Raw genomic sequence first — 11,565 nt, forward strand, 5'->3', positions numbered from 1 at the left:
GATCTTTGTCTTTTGATCCAAGATAAAGAAAGGACATAACTTTAATTAAAACAAAAATTATGCATCTCTCCACGGTTTCCATTAACCTGTTGCTGTTAGTAATGGTACTTTCCGTGCTTAGCTCTACCAGCGAATCTCAGCACCCTACTTTTCTCTATCACGACTGTCCTAACACCGAGGCTTTTTTATAAAATTAACTTAAAAAATTTAATTAATTATATAAATAACCTATTTTTTTAATTAAACACGTAAATGACTTAAAATCTACAGTAAAAGTTGATGGAGTCAAAGAGTTTGGTGCTACCAACATGCCACGTCAGCAACTAGGATAAAAAAAATCAATTTTTTAGTAGAGCCATATAAAATGGCGTTATCTGTATAAATATCAGGAAAATAAAATAATTTCTAAAAATATAGGGACTTTAAAAATTTTCCCTTTCTTAGTGTAGCCAAATAAATTCGCGCCACCCAATTCCTAAGTGTTGCCCTCCCCTTTTTCCTTTTAAAATTTTAAATATATTAAGAAATTTTTCTCTTTTTTTTACCTATTAAAAATATATTAAAATTTTCAAATTGGTTATACATAAAATATTTTTAATACGTTTAAAATATTAATATATTTTAATGTATTAAGTATATTAAAAAATTAAAATTGGTTATACTCAACATTTTCTTTAACATATTTAAAATTTTAATATATTTAAAAAATTTTAAGTTTTTTGAAATTTTAAATATATTAAACTATCTTTTATTCTTAACCCAAATAATAGTAGTTAAATATGTTTTGTTAAATGCAATTATTAATCTTATCTTATGTGTACAATTGTAGATTTGGTGTATATTCTTCAATTGTATCATTCTAAGTTTTATACTTTTTAAACTTTGAAATTTCAATCTTAACTCAAATATAACTTTATTTTTTAGTGAGTAATATATGGAAATAATAAAATGTTATGGTGTTACACAATATGTTTGACTCCTCAAATTTTGGAAATAGTTAACAGTTCGAAGACTAAAAATGATCAAATTATAGTATAAAAATTAAATTCATAATTTTCACAAAGTACAAGGACTAATAGCAGAATTTACCAAAAAATTAATGAACTTGACTCAAAATTTTCATAGTAAGGATCAAAGAAGCTTCTGCAATGGAAGAAAAATCACCCATATCATAATTTCAAGACAAGAACCCAGATTTATATGCTTGATCTCTCTTGTCTTATGATCCAAGATAAAGAAAGCAGATTACTTTAATTAGAATAAAAATTATGCAAATCTCCACAGTTTCCACAAACCTGTTGCTGTTAGTAATAGTACTTTCCTTGCTTAGCCCTGCAATTGAAGCTCAGCAGCCTACTTATCTGTACCACGATTGTCCAAACACCACCACTTTCACCGTAAACAGCACTTACCAAGCCAACCGCAATACCGTCTTATCATCGCTGTCGTCTAATAGCACCCGTGGTGATGGTTTCTACAACACAACCGCAGGTAGGAGCCCTGACATGGTATACGGTCTTTTCCTTTGCCGTGGGGATCTTTCTACCAGCGTCTGCCAAGCGTGTGTCACCTTTGCCACCACCGATATTTCCCAACGTTGTCCCAACCAAACAACGGCGGTGGTTTGGTACGACGAGTGCCTCCTACGGTACTCGAATGGAAATATCTTTTCCGTTGTGGCAGGAGGACCTACATTTATATTGCGTAGCAGTCAGAATGTGACCGATAACCAAGACCTTTTCAACCAGCAAGTCTTAGCTATGATGAACGATACAGCAAACCAAGCAGCAAACACACCAGAAGGTGCTAAAAAATTTGCGACTAGAGAGGAAGATGTTAATTTTTCATCAACTTTTGAAGCACTGTATACCCTTGGTCAGTGTACTCCGGACTTGATAAGCATGGATTGCAATAGATGTCTGCGAATGGTAATATCAAGTCTTCCAACTGAATGGCGAGGCGCAAGAGTGTTGAATCCTAGCTGTAACGTTAGATATGAAACTTACCTGTTCTATAATCAAACAGGCGTTGCATCTCCACCTTCTCCTCCAGCTCCAGGAGGGAATGGCCGAAGATCATGGCCAATAATTGTTGCCATTGTTGTTCCAATTACTGCTTCCATTTTGCTTTTATTACTGATGTGTTGGCTGTTAAAGAGAAGAGCAAAGAAGAAGTACGACACTAATGGTAATGGACATGGTTAAATTTGTGTTCCTTTGAGCGATACCATATTTATTTCCTTGTCTTTCACAAAAAGAAATTGACAGTCTTTGCTATTTGGTTGGGCTGTGCAGTAGGGTATGACATAACCACCATAGACTCCTTGCAGTATGATTATGCCACATTTGAAGCTGCAACAGACAAGTTTTCAGATGCTAACAAGCTAGGCGAAGGCGGTTTTGGTGAGGTTTATAAGGTATTGTTACTTCCTCTTGATTCTGACCCGAACCAGAAAACTAGATTTCATAAACCAGATTCTAAACGCGACCCAACACAATTTGATCATAAAAAGTAAAGGGAAGGATGCAAATCCATAGTAACCTGATCCGAAAAACCAAGTAATTGATCTAAATATGCATTTAATTATCGGTTATTAATTTGTATATGCTCAGGGTATCCTTTCTAACCAACAAGAAATAGCTGTTAAGAAATTATCAAGAGGTTCAGGACAAGGTGATGAGGAATTTAAAAACGAGGTCGTATTGGTAGCCAAGCTTCAACACAGATCTCTAGTCAGACTATTGGGCTTTTGCTTGGAAAGAGAAGAAAGGATACTAGTGTTGTTCCAATAGGGTCGGAAGCGTGTAAATTATTGTACTAAAAAATCACACAAAGTTCAATTCCCAGGGAAGAGAGGTGGATCACATGGATATCTTAAATACCAAGTCTTTCCTTATACAGAATATCCCTTCTATAGTAATTTAATAGCACAATTAAATACTACTATTATACCCTCAAATATTGAAAGAAAAATAGGACAAGAAAGAACACAAGAGATTTAACGAGGTTCGGTAAATTATACATACGTCCTCGGGCACTAACACCAGATGATAACTTTACTATCTCCAAAGTATTACAAACAAATAGAATTCCTTAAGAATTCTCAAATGGGAGAAGAGAGAAAACTAAGAGAGAAAGATTGGTTGGGATGAATTGAAATGAGAAATGAGAAGGCCTATTTATAGTTGAGGTTCAATGACCAAACAATAAATAGCCCATTATTTCAAGGACCAAAAAAAAATTATCCCTTGCCACTTTTCCAAAGTTGGTGGTTGTCATTATTGATTGTCTCCCATTAATGTTAATGGCAACCATTATTAATTGTCTTCCATTAATGTTAACAATCTCCACCTTGAAGATTTGATTAGGATAATCACATCTTCACACACTTCCTTCAACTCCCCAAATTCGATAAAGCTATCTTTTGTAGTGCCTACAAATGCGCTCTCGAGCGCCATACACCTGAAGGTGCTCAAATTCTCAGGATGTTAATCAAGTTCAAACAATGATTAAACTTGATTGTTGTTACCACCTTGGTCATCATATCTGCGGGATTATCTGCTATCGGAATCTTTTGAAGTAGAATTTTTCCTTTTTCAGAGACTTCCCGCACAAAGTGATATCTTACATCGATATGCTTGGTTCTTGAATGATAGACTTGATTTTTCGCTAAATGAATAGCGCTCTGACTGTCACAATATAAACTTATGTGACTTTGAACAACTCCTAAGTCTTTCAACAATCCATTAAGCCAAATAGCCTCCTTAACAGCTTCTGTAACTGCCATATATTCTGCCTCTGTAGTAGACACAGCTACTGTAGACTGTAAGGTAGACTTCCAACTCACTGGGGCTTTCGCAAGAGTAAACAGATACTCCGTAGTTGAACGACGTTTATCTAAATCACCAGCAAAGTCGGAATCAACATATCCAACTACAAACTGACCAAGTGCTTCATCCTGTTCAAAAATTAAACCAACATCTACGGTTTTTCGAAGATACCGTAGAATCCATTTCACAGCTTGCCAATGTCCTTTTCTAGGATCATGCATATACCTGCTCACAACTCCAACAACTTGTGAAATGTCAGGCCGCGTACACACCATCGCATACATCAAACTCCCAATTGCATTAGCATATGAGACTTTTGCCATATATTCTCTTTCTTCTTCAGTTTTCGGAGATAATTGAGCACTAAGTTTCAAATGAGAAACAAGTGGGGTACTTACATGTTTTGTGTTTTCATTTACACCAAAACATTGTAATACCTTTTTCAGATATTGCTTCTGATTCAAACAAAGCTTGCCTCTCTGTCTATCTCTACTTATCTCCATGCCGAGAATCTTCTTGGCCTCACCTAGATCTTTTATCTCGAACTCTTGATTCAACTGAGCCTTCAGCTTATCTATCTCTTTTTGGCTCTTCGAAGCGATTAACATATCATCAACATACAAGAGTAGATAAATGAAAGATCCGTCATGCAGCTTCTGCAAATACACACAATTGTCATATTTGCTTCTTGTGTACTTCTGCCTTCTCATAAAGCTATCAAATCGCTTGTACCACTGCCTCGGGGATTGCTTCAATCCATATAGCGATTTGTTCAGCTTACAAACCCAATTTCTACCACCAGCATCTGTGTATCCTTCGGGCTGAGTCATATAGATCTCCTCTTCTAACTCACCATGCAAGAAAGCCGTCTTAACATCAAGTTGAGCTAGCTCCAAATTCAACTGTGCTACCAAGGCCAACAAAATTCTAATGGAGGAATGCTTCACAACAAGGGAAAATACATCATTGTAGTCAATTCCCTCCTTCTGAGCGTAGCCTTTAGCTACCAATCTTGCCTTGTAGCGAATATCATTCTTGCTAGGAGATCCATCTTTCTTTGCGAATACCCACTTGCATCCGATTGCCCTTTTACCTTTCGGTAATTGCGCCAACTCCCAAGTATTGTTCTTCCGGAGAGACTGCATTTCTTTATCCATGGCGCTTTTCCATTTATCACTTTCTAAGCTTTGCATTGCTTCTTGATAAGTGATAGGAATATCATCAACAACGGGAAGGGCGTAGGCCACTATATCAGTAAATCGAGCAGGTTTACGAATTTCTCTCCGTGGCCTTGCAACTGCAACTGGTTCTGGTGTACTTAGTGGTTCTTGGGTCAGAACCTCTTCAACCTCTAATTCCTCCATTGTGGCTGGAGAATTAGACTTATTAACTGGGCAAATCTCCATCTGCTCAAACTCCACCTGTTTTGGAGTACACTCCACCTGCTGTGGAGTATTGCTCGTCTGAATATCTTTATCTGCTACCTTTTTCAATGTGGCAGATTCATCAAAGGTAACATCTCTGCTACAGATCATTTTCTTTGTGCTTAAGCACCAAAGACGAAATCCCTTCACTCCAGAAGTGATTCCCATAAAGAGAGCTTTCTTTGCCCTCGGATCTAACTTTGACTCCTTCACATGGTAATATGCAGTGGTTCCAAACACATGTAAGGAATAATAAACTGTAGCCGGTTTTCCAGACCATACCTCCATAGGAGTTTTTCTTTCTAATGCAAATGATGGAAAACGATTAACAAGATGGCCAGCGTTTGTCACAGCCTCAGCCCAAAATTGCTTGCCCAACCCAGCATTGGACAACATACATCGAACTTTCTCCAGCAATGTTCGATTCATACGCTCTGCCAATCCATTCTGCTGTGGTGTATCCCTAACTGTGAAGTGTCGAACAATACCATACTCTTGGCACACATCGAAGAACGGATCACTTTTATATTCCCCTCCATTGTCCGTCCTAAGCCGCTTGATTTTCTTGCCAGTCTGGTTTTCGATCATAGTTTTCCATTTAAGAAAAACTCTAAGCACTTCATCCTTAGTTCTCATGGTATACACCCAAACTCTTCTGGAAAAGTCATCAACAAAAGTAACAAAGTAGTGTTTTCCTCCCAATGAAGGTGTCTTGAAAGGCCCCCACACATCTGAGTGAACATATTCCAAAATACCTTTTGTATTATGGATAGCAGTACCGAATTTCACTCTCTTTTGCTTTCCCAGAACACAATGCTCGCAAAATTTTAATTTGCAAGCCTTTGTACCTTTCAACAATCCTTGCTTTGCCATAATTTGCAAGGATTTTTCGCTGGCATGTCCCAACTTCATATGCCACAACTGTATTGAGTCCAATTCTTTGTTGCCGGAAGCTGCAGCGACTGCTCCAATAACTGTACTACCTTGGTAGTAATACAAGTTATTTTTCCTGATGCCCTTCAATATCACAAGTGCGCCGGATGTCACTTTCAAAACCCCATCTCTTATAGTAACAACTGAACCATTGGATTCCAAGGCTCCCAATGAGATGAGATTTTTCTTCAAACTGGGCACGTACCGAACATCAGTCAGAACTCTGGTTGATCCATCTTTATTCTTTAATTGGATTGAACCTATCCCAACAGTTTTACAGGCATTGTCATTGCCCATATAAACAACTCCTCCATTTAGTTCTACTAAATCAGAGAACCACTCCCGGTTAGGGGATATATGATAGGTACAACCCGAATCCAATATCCACTCATCTGAATGGAACGACGATGATGATGCAACCAGTGATAGTTCAGAGTCACTAGTATCATGCTTAGCAACACAAGCATCTACAGCAGCTTTTCCCTTATTCTTCAGCTTTGGACAATTTTTCTTCCAGTGGCCTTTCTCATGACAAAAAGCACATTCATCTTTCCCGAGTCTGGACTTTGACTTTGATCTCCCCTTTTGAGTTTTCTTCCGAGTGTATGAACGACCTCGGACTACTAACGCTTCTGTATCTCTGATTGAGTTTTTCTGTTTGTCATTCTTTCTCTGTTCATAACTATATAAGGCCGCACAGACTTTGCTCAGAGATATATCACTCCTGCCATGAAGTAGAGTAGTTTCTAGGAACTCAAACTCCTCAGGAAGTGACCCCAATAGCATCAAAGCCAAATCTTCATCTTTGAATGTCTCATCCATATTCAGCAAATCAGTGACTAACTGATTAAATTTGGTGATGTGATCATTCATTGTGGTACTTGGGACGTATGTGAAGCGAAACAGTCTTTTCTTCAAGTGGAGCTTATTTTGACTGTTTTTCTTCAAAAATTTTTCTTCAAGTGTCACCCACAACTTATTTGCAGAAGTCTCCTTTGAAAAAGCATACCTCTGCTCTCGAGAAAGGCATGATCGAATTGTGCCACATGCCAACCGATTGATCGCCTTCCAATCTTTCTCCTGTACATCATCTGGTTTCTCTTCATCAATGGCAATGTCTAGACCCTGCTGAAAAAGGGCATCTAGAACCTCACTTTGCCACATACCAAAATGGCCCGTGCCATCAAAGATCTCCACGGCCAGTCTTGCATTTGCAATTGTCGGTCTTGTCCACATGGACGATGTTGAAGCTCCTACACCGACCGTTTTCTCCATAATCTTTCAATATACCTAAGAAAATCTTTTCTGATGTGGAAGATCAGTTTAAACTGCAACCACAGAGCATACTACGATTAACCTTCGGCTCTTGATACCACTTGTTGTTCCAATAGGGTCGGAAGCGTGTAAATTATTGTACTAAAAAATCACACAAAGTTCAATTCCCAGGGAAAAGAGGTGGATCACATGGATCTCTTAAATACCAAGTCTTTCCTTAGACAGAATATCCCTTCTATAGTAATTTAATAGCAAAATTAAATACTACTATTATACCATCAAATATTGAAAGAAAAATAGGACAAGAAATAACACAAGAGATTTAACGAGGTTCGGTAAATTATACCTACGTCCTCGGGCACTAACACTAGATGATAACTTTACTATCTCCAAAGTATTACAAACAAATAGAATTCCTTAAGAATTCTCAAATGGGAGAAGAGAGAAAACTAAGAGAGAAAGATTGGTTGGGATGAATTGAAATGAGAAATGAGAAGGCCTATTTATAGTTGAGGTTCAAGGACCAAACAATAAATAGCCCATTATCTCAAGGACCAAAAAAAATTATCCCTTGCCACTTTTCCAAAGTTGGTGGTTGTCATTATTGATTGTCTCCCATTAATGTTAATGGCAACCATTATTAATTGTCTTCCATTAATGTTAACAACTAGTTTATGAATATGCTCCCAACAAGAGCCTTGACTATTTTGTTTTTGGTATTTTTCTCATACTTTGCAATGATCCTCTAGAGAAATTGAATTGATTTGTTAACACAATTGCTTGTTTTGTTTAGATCCTGTAAAACAAGGACAATTGGATTGGTTGAGACGATACAAGATAATCGAAGGGATTGCACGTGGAATTCTTTATCTTCACGAGGATTCCCGGCTTAGAATCATCCACCGTGATCTCAAGGCCAGCAATATATTATTAGATGGAGACATGAACCCCAAGATTTCGGATTTCGGCATGGCAAGGATTTTCGGGGTTGATCAAACTCAAGGAACAACAAGAAGAGTTGTTGGCACCTAGTAAGTTTTACCTTTGTTCATAAGCAATTCAACTATTGGATGGCCTAACACCTCCATTACGCTGACATTGTTACCGGTTCAACAGTGGCTATATGTCTCCAGAATATGCAATGCAGGATAATTTTCAGTTAAATCAGATGCATACAGTTTCGGGGTTTTAGTTCTAAGAATCGTAAGTGGCCAAAGGAACAGTGATTTCTACGAAACAGAAGGAGCTCAGGACCTCATTAGCTATGTGAGTAAAATGCTTTTGGCCTAGTTTGTTCAAATATCCTTTATTAAGAACTTATAGAACCTTTGATGAACCAATGCAGGCATGGAAGCTATGGAAGGATGGGAGATCCCTGGAATTGTTGGACCCTGTTCTAAGAGATAATTACTCGAGAAATGAAGTCATTAGATGCATCTAGCTCGGGTTATTATGCGTTCAAGAAGATCCAGCTGACCGGCCAACAATGGCCACGGTTGTTCTCTTGCTCAACAGTTACTCTGCCACACTACAAGTGCCTAAACAACCAGCATTTGTGCTTCAGAGTAGAACAGATGGGAGGATGCCAGACAAGGGTCTTGAATCTGATCAATCTACTAGTCGATCAATGCCATGGTCTAACAATGAGGTATCTACAACGGAATTATACCCTCGGTAATGTGAGTTATTAGATGCATCATCATGATCTTCAACCTCAAGGTAGATAGCTATCTGCCAATGTTGATTAAGCTTTTGTTCCGCCTGTTTATGAATTATTGTTGTAGTTATTTACTTCCAAAAACCTTGATATTCCGTCTTATTCTGGTTTTTTGGATTAATCCATAAGAGGTGCTAAACTATTACTCCGATTTTAAATTGTCATTAACCTTCAAATCATTTTAGTGTTATTATCATTTATTTAATCTAATCATTAACTTGAATATTAAATATCACTTCAGATATAATATAAAATTTATTAAAAATAAATTCATCAAATTTTAACATTGATTAAAATGGGGTTAGACACTTCTATTGGATTCCATGATCATAGCAGCCCGTCTAAAGACGTACTCAATTTACTCCAATGATGATGGGAGGCTCACTTGTATATAATTAGGGCTCTTTTATAAAATTAACTCAAAAAATTTAATTAATTAAATAAATGACCCATATTTTTTTATTAAACATGTAAATGACCTAAAATCTACTGTGAAAGTTGGTGGAGGCAAAGAGTTTGGCGCCACTAACATGCCACATCAGCAATCTGGATAAAAAAAAATTAATTTTTTGGTGGAGTCATATAGATGGCATCACCTGTATAAATATCAGGAAAATATTATAATTTCTAAAAAAATGAGGACTTTAGAAAAAATTTCTATTTTCTGGTGGAGCCATTGGCCTTTTCAATGTGATTTTTTTTTAGTTTTCTAAAATTTTAAATATATTAAAAAAATGTTAAGTATAATTAATTTTAAAATTTTAAAATTTTAATATACACAATATATATTTTTAATAGTTAAAGACAAAAAAGGTTTTCTTAATATATTTAAAATTTTAAAAAACTTAAAAAATTAAATATATTAAAAATTGTTAAATATAACCAATTTTAATATATTTAATATATTTTTAAAAAAATTAAATATATTTAAAAAATGTTAAGTATAACCAATTTTAAAATTTTAATATATTCAATATACTTTTTAAAAATATATGTTAAAATTTTAATATATTTAATATATTTTTTAATAGGTAAAGAGAAAAAAGATTTTTTAATATATTTAAAATTTAAAAAAAAACTTAAAAAATTTAAATATATTAAAATTTTAAACATGTAAAGAAAATGTCGAGTATAACCAATTTTAAATTTTTAATATACTTAATATATTAAAATATATTAAAATTTTAAACATATTAAAAAAATTTAAGTATAATACCAATTTTAAAATTTTAATATATTTTTTAATAGGTAAAGACAAAAAAAAAATTCTTAATATATTTAAAATTTTAAAAGGAAAAAGGGGCGGGCAACACTTAGGAAATGGGTGGCTCCACCAAAAAAGGGAATTTTTTTTAAAGTCCCTCTATTTTTTAGAAATTACAATATTTCTCTAGTAGTTATACAGGTGACGTCATTCTACATGGTTCCACCAAAATTTTAATTTTTTTATCTTAGTTACTGACGTGGCATGTTGGTGTGTCAAACTCTTTGACTCCACCAACTTTCACTGTAAATTTTAGGTCATTTACATGTTTAATTAAAAAATGAATCATTTATATAATTAATTAAAATTTTGAGTTAATTTTATAAAAAAAGCCTATAATTAGACACTTTATTCCTTCATATGTAAAGACAAATCAAAAATAGCATTTAAGCTCAATTTTATGATTAATTTTGACAAGAAAATCTAATCATATGCTACTAATGTTTTAAAATTGGAAGGCAGTTTAAATCTAAACTATAAATTTAACTTCACTTTTTTTCTTTTACTTGTTATACATATCACTAATAAAGATATTCCGTACACTTTACTTAAAATTAAGTCCACGCTAAGCTCAACCACTCTCTAATATGACAATTGTCACTCACTACTAGCATGCCTTACAACCTATCACGTCAAGTCATATAACTAATTTAACAAGACAGTCACTTTGAATGATAAATCCATCAATTAAAGGAGGACATGTGGCGCATAAATGTTCCCCTTCACACTCCTCGGGGTTGGGGGATTCTTTCTTCTACCTCTCTTTTTTAGTCAAATTTCTTTGAAGTTTCTCACAATCTTTCCTCTCTTAACTCAATCACTTCGCCGAATAAACTATCTTTGATCACCTCATCACATTTTTTATCAACAACTATTAAATCATTTTTAGTTTTTAAATCATGAATTTTCAAGGTTTATTAGTAAAATAAAGTTTACATTCCCCCCCCCCCGAAAATTAAAGCTACATGAATCAATTCATCATGAACCTGAAATTGTAACTACCAACAGTATTCCTAGGACATGTTTTATGTTCTAATGTTCTTGCCTTCTGATATAAACTAAGAACAAAAACAGCTGTCCGCCCACTTTTCTGGAAACAGCTTATAAATAATGAAGAGCAAT

At 35.1% G+C, this 11,565-nt stretch overlaps 1 pseudogene; it reads left to right on the forward strand.

Annotated features, from left to right (window-relative positions):
• Positions 1–1,044: 1,044 nt before the first annotated feature.
• On the forward strand, positions 1,045–9,343 carry LOC107941098 (cysteine-rich receptor-like protein kinase 10; annotated as a pseudogene).
• Positions 9,344–11,565: the final 2,222 nt, after the last annotated feature.

This window comes from Gossypium hirsutum, chromosome D10 (genome assembly GCF_007990345.1).
Source record: "Gossypium hirsutum isolate 1008001.06 chromosome D10, Gossypium_hirsutum_v2.1, whole genome shotgun sequence".
In the NCBI taxonomy this organism is placed as follows: Eukaryota; Viridiplantae; Streptophyta; class Magnoliopsida; order Malvales; family Malvaceae; genus Gossypium; species Gossypium hirsutum.